Source organism: Bufo bufo, chromosome 1 (genome assembly GCF_905171765.1).
Source record: "Bufo bufo chromosome 1, aBufBuf1.1, whole genome shotgun sequence".
Lineage (NCBI taxonomy): Eukaryota > Metazoa > Chordata > Amphibia > Anura > Bufonidae > Bufo > Bufo bufo.
Window position 1 is genome coordinate 289,529,881 of NC_053389.1, and position 15,906 is coordinate 289,545,786.

General features: G+C 42.4%; 1 pseudogene; it reads right to left on the bottom strand.

Annotated features, from left to right (window-relative positions):
• Nucleotides 1-4,111: 4,111 nt before the first annotated feature.
• LOC121004949 lies at nt 4,112-15,703 on the bottom strand (annotated as a pseudogene).
• Between the last annotated feature and the right edge of the window lie 203 nt (nt 15,704-15,906).

The window sequence follows — 15,906 nt, forward strand, 5'->3', positions numbered from 1 at the left end:
AACAGCGGGCACACGGTCATGTGCATGAGCCCTAATAGTCCTCACTGGTACTGTTGACGCAATATTTTAGGTTTTAAAAATGTGGCTCTCGAAAGAGATTTCAACCGTGGTTTTGGCGATATTTGGCTCAGTTGACAAAAAAGTTTGCCCACCACTGCCCTAGTCTAAACAGATATATCATGGGCATGCTGTTTCAATAATTAAATGTTAACTTAGGAAAGCATAAGATACATTAGAAGCATTACATTATTTGTATTCTTTTACTTAGGCAATAAAAACACGTCTCCAAAAAAACAAAAGGGAGGAGCAGAAAAAAATCAGGCAGAAATATAAAAAGTCTTTGGAACTCGATGCTCAGAAATGTGTTAAAATTACGGATATGTTCAGTCATTATCCACAGAGTTTGTGATTCCATGGCAGGGCCAAGTACAGGGGCAACACACACAGAAGAAATAAATGCAGAAGATGATTTAGTGGAATGTGACTTATCCACCAAAGAAGATAGAGAACTGGGACACATTGATTTACCAAGGGAACAAGTGATTATAGATAGTTCAGAGTGCCAAACTGAAGGCACAGCTACATCATTCAATTATTTTGTTCATCCAAATAAAAATCAACTTGCTGCCTTTTTCAAATATCATCCACAGCAGGTCATACCAGATCCTGTATTACAAAAGGCTGTAAATCGTAAAGATGGAACACATAGAAAATGGCTCACCTACTGTAATGATAATAAAGCTATGTTTTGCTCTGTTTGTCTGGCTTTTTCAAAGTCAAATGAAACAAATGCTTTTATTGAAGGAATGACAGATAAGCGTCATGTTCAAAGAATTGAAGAGCACGAGAGAAGTGCAATGCACAATGCGTGTGCCGAAGCCTTCTTTCTGAAATCCAGCAGTGCTAGTGTTGATAATCTACTTTTACATGAACAAATATCTGTAAGGCGACAACAAGTGAGAAACAGGAGGCAAGTACTGCAACGAGTAGTAGATGTTGTAAAAGTCATAGGAAAACAAGGGTTGAGTTATAGGGGAAATGAAGATGAGGCCGCATACAGTCTAGAGGACATAAAAGAACATGGAAATTTTTTAGAGCTCATTCTCCTTCTCAGCAAGTATGATATTTGTCTGAAAGAGCATGTAAACAAAATGTATTGCACACAGCAAAAAATTGCAGTCTTCTGGAGGGAAAGGAAGAGGATCTTTGATAACATTGCTCTCAAAAACAACTGTTAAAGTAGTAGAAACTATTCGGCTGCTCATCCAGGAAAATATATCCAACAAAGTACAGGAAGCTGGGATGTTTTCAATTCAAGTTGATACAACTCAAGATATAACGTCCAAGGATCAGTGCTCCATAATTGTTCGTTATGTGACCAATTGCATCAATGAGGAGCTTCTTGCAGTGGTTGAATGTGAATCTTCAACAGGACAAAATCTTTTTAAGTTGGTAATGAACATCATAAATTCATGCAAACTTGATATTACGAAATGCATTGGCAGTTCAACGGATGGAGCAGCAAATATGCAGGGCCAATACAATGGTTTCTCTTCTTGGCTGTCAACTAAATCACCAGGCCAAATTCACATTTGGTGCTATGCACACATACTGAATTTAGTACTTGCAGATACTACAAAAACAGTGGTTGTAAGTGCATCATTATTCAGTTTGTTGAATGACATTGCAGTGTTTATTTGTGATTCTTACCTGCGTATGAATACCTGGGAACAAGTCAGTCAAGACCCTCACCATCGAAGAATTTCAGTGATTGGTGAAACTCGCTGGTGGTCAAAAGATGCAGCTTTGAGAAAAGGGTTTGGGGAATTTTCAAATCCTGATTCTGCTTTGTTTTTTAGCTTAATTTGCACATTGAACAGAATAGAAGACAATGTGTCATCAAGACCTGAGGTCCGAGTAAGAGCAAAATCGTATGCAGAATCCCTGCTGAAATATGAAACCATACTCACAGCTCAAATATTTCTGAGAATATTTGAATTGACAACACCATTGTCCAAATATCTACAGACAAGTCAAATGGACATCTCAAAAGCTTTTCAAATGGTACAGGGAACATATGAGAAACTTCGGACAGTTGCAAGGGATTTTGAATCTGTACAGCGATCTGCTGATAATTTTGTTAAGTGGGCAAATGACAAGTTTCAAGAAGAAGAAACGTTCCACCTTGAAATACAGACCACTCTACCTCAAAAAAGAATAAGAAAATGAATGGCAGATGAGACTGCTGAAGATATAACAGTTTGTGATGCTATTTCAGCCTATGAAATACATGTTCACAATGTAATCCTTGATATGGTCACAGAGAGCATGAATCGCCGATTTCTGTCCCGCGGAGCTCTCTTTGCTGATTTAGCTTGCTTGGAGCCAAGCTGCTTTTCTGACATAAGATGTGGACTTACAGCACCAGCAATGGAAGAACTTAGCCAACAGTTAATTAAATTTGACGAGGAAGCAACATCTGAAAATTTGCGTTCCCAGCTGGCAAATTTTGCATTTCATTGGGACAGGCTGAAAACATCACCCCTTGAAGAGTACACGATTATAGCAGATGTGGAAAATGAGGAAAGCAAATAAACAGAGGCAGAACTGGTAAACAAGTCTTGCTCAACATGTAAGAACTGTGCTATTTGCTGCTATAAAATTCTACAGCGCTATAATTTGTTAACCGATGCCTACAATGTCATTGGTTTAGCCTACAAATTTTTGCTTACACTGTCTCACTCAAGTTGCCTGTGAAAGAAGTTTCTCTACATTGAAGTTTATTAAGAACCGTCTGAGAAATTCAATTTCCAAGGAACATTTGAACTCTTTCATGCTGATGGCAACAGAAAGATATACTAATGAACCTTGATTCTGAAGATATAATTGACAGAGTTGCAGAAACCAGTAAACTCCTACAAAAGTTGCTGAATCCCTAGTGGAGTTTTTTTTGTCATGTTAATACTCAGTAACACCATTTTAGAACATGGGTAATATAAATATACATAGGTTATAATAATGTTTTTTTTTCCAAAGTTTGCTGAATACTCATTTGTAAACCATTAACCCATATTTGCCTGTCTCCTATAGAGCCTGTACTGTATATGCCACCATAGAGTCTAATAAAGGTATTATATATATATATATATATATATATTCTCCTGGCAGCCCATATTTTATTACCTGTATGCTAGCTCCATATTCTGCAAGCATCCACCTGAGTGTCAGCATTCACTGCTACCAACAAAGCTTTCAATTTGGAGAGGAAATTGCGTATCACAGCATACTTCCTAGCCAATAGAGTATTGTCTTTGACAGACCAGGAAAAAGCTGTCAGTGAGGTGGTGTTGTGGTTCGCCTGTGTACGGAATTGGTGGTATTTGCCAGAGTTGCTGGAGAACTGTGAGTGCTATTTTGGGGGCACTGACCTGTACAGGGTGTGGAGGATGAGGTGGGGGGTGGGGGTGGGGTTGAGATCCACTGAGGATATTATAAGACTTTTCTGTAGCTTCCTATATTGTTGCAAGGTCTGTATGTTGGTTGTTGCAAAGCTTATGTGTGTTGGCTGAAGCCTTCCTATCTTACTGGTGGCTGGCCCTGCCCCTCAATTGTGCTTCCGGTTTTGGCTCCACCCCTAGACTGCAAGGGGGTGGGGGTCATGTGATTGGGCTGCTCAGTCAAAAATGCCCGGGCCTTTTTTTTGTCCCAGTCCGGCCCTGCTGGGTGCCTACATTATGGCTTTAGTACGCCACATATCAATACCCTACATGTGACCAAGCTGAGGTTTACTACTGCTATGCAACTTAAAACCATGGCAAGTACATGTGCAGTGTGGCTGCCCTTATTCACATGCAGTTAATGTGAATATGCTGCAGCATGTACAAGCTCCCTTAGGATCCACTCCTACCTCAAGATAAAATGCATCAAAAGTGGTACCAACTAGCTTGTTCAGTTGCAATGGTGATGTCTGAGAGACCGTTTAGTGTAGAGAACACAAGGAACTATGCTGTATAGGAAGACCAGCAACTAGTTAGATGAGCAACTCAAAATCCCACAAGTTCTTTATCAGCAATATTGTTATATTGAACACAATACATGTTACTTGAAAAATCTACTTTATTAAATCATTTACTGTGGACAGTGCATATTTCTTTTGTTTCCTATACAAGTAGATACCCAGAAGAGACACCACCAAGATGAAGACTGTAGCCGCTATGCCTGAAAACCAAGCAAGGGCAAGTCCAGAGCCAAAACCTGTTTTAAAGGGGGAAAAAAAAAAAAAAAAAAAGTTAGCCCAAGCTAGAACATTTGTATGCCAGGTTCATTTTAAATTACAGCCAGTATTAAGCAAAGTCCTGTAGGAGTGCGTTCAAAATGCTGAAGTAACATACTTTTGATACTACCAGTATGATCTTTGCCAATTTGAAGGCCTCAACTATTGTACCATGCACAACCACATTCAGTGATGTCACTAGCACACTACCTTCGTCCTCTTCAACCATGTTATTTGTTTTGATCTCTCCAGAATAAAATATCACAGGACCATGAGAAGTCACTGTAAGAGTGTTGTCTGTCTGCTGCAATTCCACCATTCTCTCTGCAAGACAAAAAGTTGATCAAATTGGTGCCTACAAGTAGTGTAACAAGCACTCAGTTAAATGTTAGCAGAATGGAAAACCCTCAACTGAGAGAGGAGTAAAGACAATTTACTGGGTCACCTACTTTTCCTTTGACAGGTCACAGAGCATGTCTCTGAGGCAGATGGGACACATATTGAAGCACTGAGTGAAAGAATACCTATAGGAACACAAGTCAACTGTAGTTTATGTAATTGTAACAAACAGCTCCTGGTTATTTGTGTTATTCACACACTAGTTCAATGTGCTGTTTGGAATAAATTTAAATACCAAGGGTGGTTAATCATCTATAATTATAGTAGCCCAATATTGAGCTGGCCAGAGTACAGTGCTAAGCAGGGAAGCTTATGTCTGTCTGTGTAGGGAAGATACCTGGTACTGTGTGAAGAGCAGGGAGTCCTGAGCACCCCATGCTGGGAAATTGGGACCAGTCAAAATGCTCCCCCCTCCCCAGCCCATGGCACAGGGCTATGACGTAGGCAGGAACGTAGATTTTTTTTGACCATCTGGACTCCAGTTCCAAGATTGTAAAAGTTAGCCGACAGACCTCCCCTGTGAGGCAAGGATATAGTAGAACAGAGGGCCCCAGGATCTGTACAGGCAAGGAAGTTCAGGTTCTAAGAGATAGCTGGCTGGCTTATACTTCCTGTGGCTTGAAGCCACACAGGAACAAAGGGAGATACAAATAGTTTCCTCATCTTAAAGTGGTATAAAAATGCAAGGTCTAAATTTATGCACAAGCGAGCCCAGGAAGTCACAAGAGCCCCATTTGGCAACTGATGCCACAATTCTGGAGTGAAGGCATAAATCAGGACCCAAGTACTGTGTGTATTCTACAAAGATTCTGTGAGGAGCATCTACAACATGGATTAGATGTACAGTGGGTAGTATCCATATTGGAATTAGGGCTTACTAGATCTGGGAATGTCAACATTTCTTTAAATTACAGGTGACACCTACTGATTTGGCAGCAAGTCCTTCACACACTTCCATAAAAACACTTATCCAAGCAGCTTACCGATCCTCCAAGAGCAGTTTGGGTGTTCGAATCCACAAAGGTGAAGGTGCTTACAATGAAACGACTGTAGTATGTTGGGAAAGTTATTCCTTGTGAGGAAGTAACAGGAACCAGCTCCGTAAGATAGTTGTCTCCAGCAAAAGGGCAGCTGAAACAACATAAGTACTTGTATCATTACAGCCCTAAGCAAGAGAATGTTTGATCGTTTATCCAGTCCTCACCTGCTGGACAAGATAGGCCATTGGGGAAAGCTAGTAGGCTCAGGAGAACTGGTGGCCCAGCAGTTGTTCAAAATCAGAACTAGGCTTGGATCAGTCCTCTGCAGGATGTGAACTTCAACATGCACAGGATCTCTTAACACTCTTAAAATAGGATAATCTTCATCTGCATAGTATGAGCTATACTGCACATCTGCAAGACATATCCATCATCAGCTTTTGCATGACCATACAGTTTCACATCCAAGAATAAGGGAATCTGTTTGGCATATTAGTCAATAGAACATTTTGTCAAGTACAACTACATAAGCCCTTATAAACTAGCTGCATGCCAGACTAAGTTATGTTCCCGTCAGATGGGTGGCAGTCAGTTCAGATTTCTTACTATTTGTGATTTTGCAGTTACAGCTTGGGGGTTGGCACCCAGAAGCTGCCCTCTTGAATTTAACTGTCACCTACCCTCAGCATGGCAAAACAGATAAATACTGTGGTAAGGTAGCAATTTTGTGCTGCACCATTTGGTTCTGCTGGAATGGCACTTTGTGGTGCACCATTGTGTTGCTGACTGGCCCACATTTGTTGTCCCTGCTTACAACTTTTTTTCCAGGGCCACTTTACCATGGGTCCCATGGACAGCATGTTCAGGTTTCCCCCAATATCCATGTTATCAGGAATGTCTATTATGTATGATTTTAATCTACATCAAATAACACCTTTAGACAGTTCTTAAGATGAGCCAATTTAAAGTGGTTGCGTAAGGTAAGCCATTTTAAGTTAGGCCTGTAACAGCTTTGCCATGCCCAACCCTTCCTATGCAGGTCACAAATAGTTTCCAAGTAGCTTGTTAATTACCTGGAGCTATTCTCATCTCCAAGGTTAGAGGTCCCATGGTAGATACAGAGAGGAGGTGGAAGGGTGAAGACCTCTACTTGCAGTGGGACAATGCCAGTCCGTGAAAAGCTACAGCTTACAGTCACTCTGTAGGAAGAGGAGCATTTTGTAATCCAACCATGGTACTTGTAGTGTCAAAAAAACAAAACAAGCCTTGACCTTACCTCATGGTACTGTCTCTAGTGACCGATGCCGACTGCCAGGCGATTACTCTGTTGGTTGCCACAAAAGTGTACTCATACACCATGGATGCATCAACCGCCTGTTAAAAATAATTAATAGTTAACATAGGTGAGATTTACTGTTATTTAGCATCTCTTCATAACTTACACCCGACAGCCTAAATGAAAGTGTCCACACTGACAGATACAAGGCATTTTACAGCAGAAGCAGAGAGAAGATTCTAAATAGTGTTATCCGCATGCACTTCTATAGCGCTACTATATTCTGCGGCACTTTATAGACATTAAGCTGTCCCCAATGGAGCTCAGTCTAAGTTCCCCATCAGTATGTCTTGTGTGTGGGAGGAAACAGGAGTACCCAGAAGAAAACCCATGCAAATACGGGGAGAACATACAAACTCCATGCAGATGTTGTCCTTTGATTCAAATCAAGGACCCCAGTGCTGTAAGGCACCAGCGCTGACCACTGAGCTGCAGGTTTTAAAGGGGTTTTACCCTTCAGTTAGCAAAATCTGATCAGTGTGGGTCCAACTCCCACAGATCTTTGAAGAGGCTTTGGTGCGTTAAGCACCTTCACACCATATTCACTACTGCCTTCTCAAAGAGCTGATCAGCAGGGTTCCCAGGTGTCGGACCCCCACCGATCAGATGCTGATAATCTATCCGAAGAATAGATCAGTAATAAAAAATAAATTCAGAACACCTAAAATATGCACAAAAATATCCACAGATAAAAAGACATGCCTGATCTGGACTAGATTGGGCCACAGTCCCCCTTGCCATGTTCTGTAGTCAATAGACATTGAGCAGTATTTCAGGCAGGTTCAGCATGTTTGGACATTTTGCTCACCTCGTTTGCACTCCCACAGGACAATGGGAACTGGAACCCAATAAATGATGCAGTTGTTGCCACCATCAGGCTTGGGCACGAGTTAGAATCCACACCAAGTACTTTTACAGAGTCCAGGATCAAGGATGGTATGGTTATGTCTTTTGAAATCGCAACCACCATGTTATTGTCAGCAGAGCAGTAGGTAGTCACTACACAGAAGAGGCAGACTGTTAAGGCATCCACTCTACATGCAACAAAGTTTCAAGTTACCATGCAAGGGTTTATACTGACCCATCCTCAGAATAGGCAAGTATGTAATCAGTAGTTGTACAACACCTGGAACACCCACCGATCAGCTGTTTGAGAAGTTAGCAGCCCTCCTGTAAGCACTGCAGACTTCTTGCGGCTTTTCCTAGGCCAGTGATGCCACATTAATTGTGGACATGGCCTAGGAGTAGCTCAGCCGCATTCAAGTAAATGGGGCCCAAGTGTAATACCAAGCACAGCTGCTATACAATGTATGGAGTAGTGAGAAGGCAGCAGTGCCCACAGGAATGCTGGTGCCTTCTCAAAACTGCTAATTGGCAGGGGTCCCAGGTGTTGGACCCCTGCTGAGCAGATCCTAATGACCTACCCTGATGGGTCTTCCAACCTTTATACTGATGACCTTTCTAACCGAGGTACTTTGGTATGTTATGGTGGCCAGTATGGCACTATAGCAGGTAGTATTCAATGTTAGGTTCCCATCTTATAGATATCGCCTTGATGCCAGCAGACATGCAAAAATTGTACAAAATTTGCCAAGAAACTCAAATTCATAAGAGCATAACATTAGCACCAGAATATTTTCTATTACTATGAAATTGTTGTATGTTATGGGTGTTTGCAGAGTGCTGTTGCATTGTGTTTTCTTTCTTTGCGTTTCTAGCCATGGCAGCATGCACCTGTGCATTGGGATGTTCTGACTGACCCCCTTTTTCACTGCAGTAGATTACCTTGCCTCCCCAATTAAAGGGGTTGTCTCATCTCAGACAATGGGGCATATCGCCATCAGATGCCCCCATTGTGTTATAGGGGTGGGGGCCACACCTATCTAAGCAGAGCCCCACAATGTGGTGGCTGGAGGACTAGTCTAGCCACCACCAAGCACTCTCCCCATAGAAGTGTGGTGCGCTTCCATTCACATGACTGGTCACCGCTCCCATTCACTTCTATGGGCCTGACGGAAATAGCCAAGCCATTTTCAGTGGCCACAAAATAAATGTAGGGTGGCTGCACATGCACCCTCAATCACTTCCAGGGCTCCGTTCTATCAGACAATGGGGGTAAATCCTAGCATGAATGCAAGTTATGCTGTATTGGACCTGCAGATGGAGCATTTTGATTGTCAGAAATTGGAGTCCCTCAATCTCATGAAACGTGATGTCATGATTAATTTCTGCCAATATATTCCAACTATAAACTGACAGAATGATCACCATTTCTCAGCTTTACTGCTTGTGTGTGCAGCCATTATTTTTTTTAATTATGTAAACCGACAGTGATACGCTAACTGCTACAGCCTGGGTGGTGGGGGATGAATAGAATTACATTATTGCAAAGACTCACATTTCTTTCCATAGTAGCAGCGCAGTGCAAGTGCATTTTGAGAAAAGCAGCATCCAAGTCCTTCACAAAGTTCTTGAGATACAGAGTCATTAGCACACGGCAGGCGGTCAGCTTGCAGAACTGAAGCACAGTCACTTGGACTAGGAGCATCCATAGCTATAGATAAGGAAACATTGTCAATACAATTTATGTCTCCAACAGATCCACGAGACAGGAGCACTAACTCAACTCATCTGAAGTCCATGTCCTGTGACCGACATTTAAGGGGTTGTCCAGTTTCAGTAGAAAACTGGGCAACTGTCTAGTCCAGTACTCTGTTGGGATCTTTACCCACCTGCAGTAGTGACATCACCCAACTGCTACAGCCAGTCACTGGCCTATGTGCACTGGGTATTTTCACACTTGCGTAGTTGGATTCCGGCAGGCAGTTCTGTCTCCGGATCCGGAAATCAGTATGCAAACAGATTACTTTTGTAGACTGATCTGTCTCACAAATGCATTGCAATACTGGATCCATCTCTGGTGTCATCTGGAAAAACTGACAGTATTTATTTCTTTCACATTTTTTAAAGGTTTGTGCATGTGCAGCCCAGAAAACAGGGTTTTGAACCCTTGGTGCTGGACCAGGCATTAATGCACTTCAATGGAAAATGCTGGATCCAACAAGTGTTCTGGAATTTTGGACGGAGAAAATACCACAGCATGCTGTGGTATTTTCTCCGGCCAAATACCATAAGTGACTGAACAGAAGACATCCTGAAGCCTACTGAACAGATTGCTCTCCATTCAGAGATGCATTAGGATAAAACTGATCAGTTCTTTTCTGTATTAAGCCCCTAGGACAGAACTCTATACCGGAAAAGAATAACTCTAGTGTGAAAGTACCCCAAGGCCAGTAATCGATTATAGTGGTCACATGTCCATTTGAGCAGCCAGGTTAACAAGTCCTGGATGAGCACTAGTGCAACATGATATCTGTCTAGTAAGCAACACTACTGCAGGCAGATCCCCCTCTAGTCCAGTTTCCTCCTGAAACCAGACAACCCATAGAATTTTTGAATTAGCTTCCCAAGCCACTTATGCTGCTCCCATAGATTTGAGTGGAGAATTATATAAGTGTGTGGCTGTTGGACAATATACTCTCTTGCCTAACGTGTCCCTAACACATGATTTCAGTGATCAGCTTGAATTAAGTCTATCCGGTACCAGGAGAATGAATCAGATAAACACTGAACACATGTCTAGTTCCAATCCATTCTGGTTTATTTCACAGTTGGCAAACAGTTATAATAGAGGGGGTTGAGCTTCCTTGACATCCAATCATATGTTAGCATTAGTATTCGACCTATGGTATGATCACACATGAGCTCTGCATTAACATAATAGATGACTTATAGTAACAGCATTTGACCAATCAGGTATATACACATAGGCCAGCAGACACTTGAGCCAGATGACCTTATATGGCAGGATTAAGGAATGTATGGGTATCTGAAACAGCACAGGAAGTTTCTCACATTCCAAAAGGGGGAAGGGAGATTTTGTAAGTGCTCTGACCAAATGTAATACACGTTTCTGAAAGGACAAAATGGAGTTACTTATACCCATCAGTGGCCTATAGGTTTGCATCTGAGATGTGGGACCCACACCTACTGAACAGTGAAAACCTTTTAAGCCTACTTGTGGAGGTGCAAAAACATAAGTATGATGTTGGGACTTTCTAAAGACAGTCTTGCATTGACACCAAGTTGGTGGAATGTTCTCCAAGATGAACAAGTTGTGAAGTTAAACGTAGAGTATCTTTAAAAATTATAGACCAAGTGTGTTAACTGCCTCACTAACAATTCAAAAACCTTGCATGAAATTAAGTCTGTTACTAGCATACTAAACCATGCCCAGGTTGAATAGCCTGAGAATAAAGCAAGTTCTAAATTTTGGCACAAACTTTATACACCCTTTTGTTTAACACTCCATGGAACATTTATGGGGTGGGGACAGGGTTGCCAACCAGAATTTCTGGACAGCTGATCCCAAAAGTCAGACAATTTATGGACAAAGTGGAAAACCTTTGACTTTACTATACATGACAGAATTAGGTTAATGGCTTAATAGCCTAGCCTTTGAATGATCATACGCCAGCGCAGCCACAGTAGTCCAAACTTGCTGCACACTGCCAATGACACTGGGCAAAGGTCTTGAGATCCTTCATGGAACTGCTCCTGGCTAGCAAGTAGCTGGACAATAAACACTGCCAATGTCTATCCAGATGACAATCTGCCATCAGCTGGCTAGAGTGGCCATGTTTCACATCAGGATGATGACCATGACTACCTTTTGCCAGCATTTGTTTAAAGGCAATCGTTCTGCACATTAAACCTATGGAATTCCAGTACAGCTGGAGGTAGAATTTTGCCATGGAATATATTGCAGAGGGTGAAACCCACAGCACAAGTAAAGCATGGGGCAGATCTTTAGAGAACTCAGCCACACACTTGGAGAAGTTCTCATCCTCACTGCTGTATAGTGACAGCAAGTTAGATGTCCACAGGCCCTAGGATGGCCAGATTAACTAGGTTTCACTGAATTTATGGGACTAGATTTAGGTTCTATGGGGTAACAAGTTAAACTGGTTAAATTACACCATTTGAACAAGTGGTTAATCTGGAAAATTCAGCTCAAACTGAATTGCTAGAACTATGGACCATCATAGGGATTGTTAAGGGCTGCTACTTTCCTGCAGAGTATTGGATCAACTTTAAAGTGAATTTAAATGTTATTCTGCACAGTACTTTGACTGAAAAGCATGACCAAGTTAATCTTTACCCCAGTCTAAAACCTCAAATTGTAGCTGCAGGCAGCATGTCATCTTAAATCCAAGCATGAGACTGCCACGCTGTCATTTGGTCCATGGGCTGCAGGCGATAGTCTATTGACAATTATCAGCTGTCCCCAGCAGCCCAAGAGTAGAGTGGCAGTGTGTCTTCTCCATTCAAATAGTGGTGGGGGAAACACCAGCCAAAGTCAATTGGACACTTACATATTCTGTGGACAGAAGATAATCTGACCAACCAATTGAACAGTCTACCAAGTTTTTATACAAATCTTAACCTGGAAGAATCGGGCATGCAAGATCTTTCTTGTGATACTGGGACTTCTCATCACGAAGAATTTCTTCCAGAGTTATCGTTACCACATAGCTTCCATTCTGAGAGGGGAAAAAAATAAAAATATATCTATATAAGTGTGAATTTTCCTGCAGCTTTCCCTTTAGTACAAAAAAGCCCCCTAACAGTAGCAAAAACACTTCCATCCTAAGGGCCTTCAACTACTGTTCTCACTGCAAGAAACACCAATATAAATCTACCCTTAAACCGTTATGAGCAGTTCAGACCTTGCAGAGTTAGATTCTCCACAACTTACCTCCTCACAAACATAACAGCCATTGAAAGTAGAGCCAACCACCAGTGAGCCATCAGGTTTCTGTCCAATCCAAGTCCCGCAAGTGGAGTCATTGTGAAGATAGTGAGGTTTTCCATTCTTGTCTAGAATTACAGTCAGTTCATACATACAACTTGCTCTTAAGATTCAGTATGACATTTTTACTGTACACAAGTTGTTGAGTCCACACAACAGCCACAATGAAGAAAACACTCCAGCTTTAAGTCTTACCTCAGCTTGGCACAGTTTTGAACTATTAGGAGTTGAACCATTGTACAGGTAGAACTCCCATTTGCCTGCAAAGCCACATAGCCATCAATTTGAGAACCAAGTTAACCTGCCATGACCCTGCATACTGGCGTGATTAAAATCATGGCCACCATGTGTAGACTCCCCTTACTTTGAAGCACATTTGTATTCCAGTAGAGAAAGTTTAAAGGACAGTTTAGGCATCGTTGACATCTGCAGAAAGCCTCCCATTCCTGAAAGTGGAGTGCAAGCCAAATACTTACCACATGAATGAACTGCACTGATAAATCCCATGGAATAGAGTTTCCATTATAGTTCCACGCAGGTCTCACTCCCCTATACTGGCAGGGGATGTGCCCAACTTATGACAAGGAACACACTGCATCATAAATTAGGAGCATCCTGCAGCATTCTGAACCTGGAGTGAGAAACCATTTCCATGCATAGATTTTTCAGGGACAATATTCCAGACCCAACCACTCCCAAGTGCAAGTATGGCATAAAAGGGGGTGACTTGATGCATGGAAGGGACCATCAAATCCTTAGCATGCTGCATTATTTTAACAGTTTGCAATTCAGGCTCCTGAGATCTATAAATGCATATGTTATGAGAAAGATACTGTTTTTTTTTTTACATACTAGTTATGAAAAACTCTTATTAAGGAGCAAAATGAAACTGCGGGGAAACCTAAACAGTACAGTACCACCACACCAGAGGCACAATTGGTCAATGACAGGAATCGCAAGACCTTGTACTGGTCTGACACATTGTCCCACTCCTCTGGAACACACTGCAGTACTTCAGTTAAGAGGCTATCTTGGCCTGTCTCAAACACAGCCAGCTTCTCAGGACTCCATGAGTCAGGCTCGGTGTCCCATCACTAGCCTTTACTTGGCTCCTAACATGGCAGCCATCACCACAACTCCCAGTTCGCACACACCCAGCCCTCAAACCCCAGGAACTTCTGGCTCCTCCTACCTCTTGTGTATCCCAGAAACCGTTCAGCTTCCTCTTACTCAAAGCAACAGCGGCCTCCAGTGGCTGAAATAAGTCATCACAATTATATGTAGCACAATATTGCAGATATCTGTGCAAAAAACAATATTCTAAGGGGCTGACCCTTACATGAGCACAGAGCCACCAAGTGGCCAGTGCACAGCTCAACTGTATAGCAGGGCAATGCCAGTGGTCTACTCATGTTCAGGCCTGTGACAAGAAATTAATTACTGGGTAGGTTTATGGGGTCTGGTGTCTCAGTGAGGAGGACTGACTTTAGGTCAACCCTGAGCCGACATTTTGAGGATTCTAGTCTCAATCACTAGCTCAAGACCTTTTCAACAAGAAAACCCAGACAGTATCAATGTTAAGTCCACAGCATGTCAAGCAGAGTTGGAGTGAAGTCCCTTGGGCCCACCTGAGGAAATGATTGAGAGCCCACTCTATAGAGAATTAAGGGCCCATTATTGTCAGATATTAGGCCCACTGGAGGATCCTTTGGTACTCAGGTGGGCCAATCCAACCCCGGTGTCAAGAGATGTTGCCGGTTTCTACTATGAATTTCCAGCTTCCAAAGTGGAACACACTTGCAAACCAACCATGTGTAGCAGAACACTAACAGTAGGGATGAGCAAACTTGTGTTTGTAAGTTCAGTGTACAAGGTTTGGGTTCCAAGAATTCCATTATGGATGCCTCTACCACTGACCATAACTTTTGGTTCGTTGTAGCAGAATCCTTAGATAACTGAAACATTGTACACAAGTTTCCTCACCCCCAACATGCCACACTTGCCCTGCCCTTTTCTAATGGCATATAATTAGAATTTAACTTTGTTGCCAGGAGATATTCCCAGGGGCACCAACAAAACACTGGCATGCTCAGATATTTAGACAGTACTAGCAGATATTCACCCCCAGATGCATCTCTGGTAAACTGAGCACTGTTCATTTTGAAGCTGCTACTCCTAAATACAGAAACATAGGGTCACCTTGTACAGACAGCAGAAGACAGATACACAATAAGGCCTCTCACCCACAAACATAAGGGCTCCATGCCCACACTGGACTGCAATGCATGAGCACCCACATGCGTATTACTTACCTATTTACTTGAATGGAGTCTGCAATCCATCTGTTCCAAAGATAGAAGTTCTATCCTTTTGTGGAACAAAACACCACAGAAGCACTCCGTAGTGCTCCCATTCTGCAAGGCATATCTAAGGTTGCAGACGCATTCAAGTGAATGGGTCCACATCCATGATGCAGAATGCACACAGCTGGTGACCCGTGTATTGTGGAACCGCCGTATGCGGTCGACACCACGGACACAGAGCCCTTACATTCATGGGCAAAAGGCCTAAGCAATAAAAAGTACCACATTTTCCACAGAAGACAGCACCATGAGAAGGCATTACATACATCTTAGCCTACTTACTACATAGGACCTACCAATGATACTCAAGGCAAAAGCTGCATCCTCCAACAAAGAAGGTAGAGAAATCTCCATAGTGTGAGATCCACACTGCAGATGGGAAGGATCATCCCAATAGTCCTGTGCAACACATACTAAAGACCCCAATCCATAAGCCAAAAGGGCTAAGACCAGCCTCATCCCTGCTTTGCCCAAGCCCATTCTGGCAGCTGCTACCAATACTGCAGTCTGCCATAGCCCAGAGTTTTATAGCTTGTGTGAGGCCAGAGCAGCTGTGTGATAGGGTAAGAGATGAAAGACTTCAGGTGCAGGGTGTATCATTGAGGTTCTCCAGGGAATTCTACCATCAATCAGTATGCAGCTTAACCCCTTCATAGTCAGATGTAGCTGTGGCTTTACATAGG